Below are 280 nucleotides of genomic sequence, written 5' to 3' on the forward strand. Positions count from 1 at the left end.
TGGTTCTCCCTTCAACCAAGGTTAGACGTCAAATGGAGGTTTCTTTATCTGCTCCACATGGATTATTGAAAAATAACAAACAACTGCAAAAGACTATTTCCTAATTTAATTAATAATGGTAGAACCTGAGTTACATTTACCTGACACTTTTATCCAAAGTGTCTTACAATTTTGACTGAGTACAATTTGAGCAGTTGGAGGTTAAGGGCCTTGCTCAGGCGCCCAACATTAGCAACCGTCTGATTACCAGTCGAGTACCTTCACCACTGAGCTACCACTG

Source organism: Electrophorus electricus, chromosome 6 (genome assembly GCF_013358815.1).
Source record: "Electrophorus electricus isolate fEleEle1 chromosome 6, fEleEle1.pri, whole genome shotgun sequence".
Taxonomy (NCBI): domain Eukaryota; kingdom Metazoa; phylum Chordata; class Actinopteri; order Gymnotiformes; family Gymnotidae; genus Electrophorus; species Electrophorus electricus.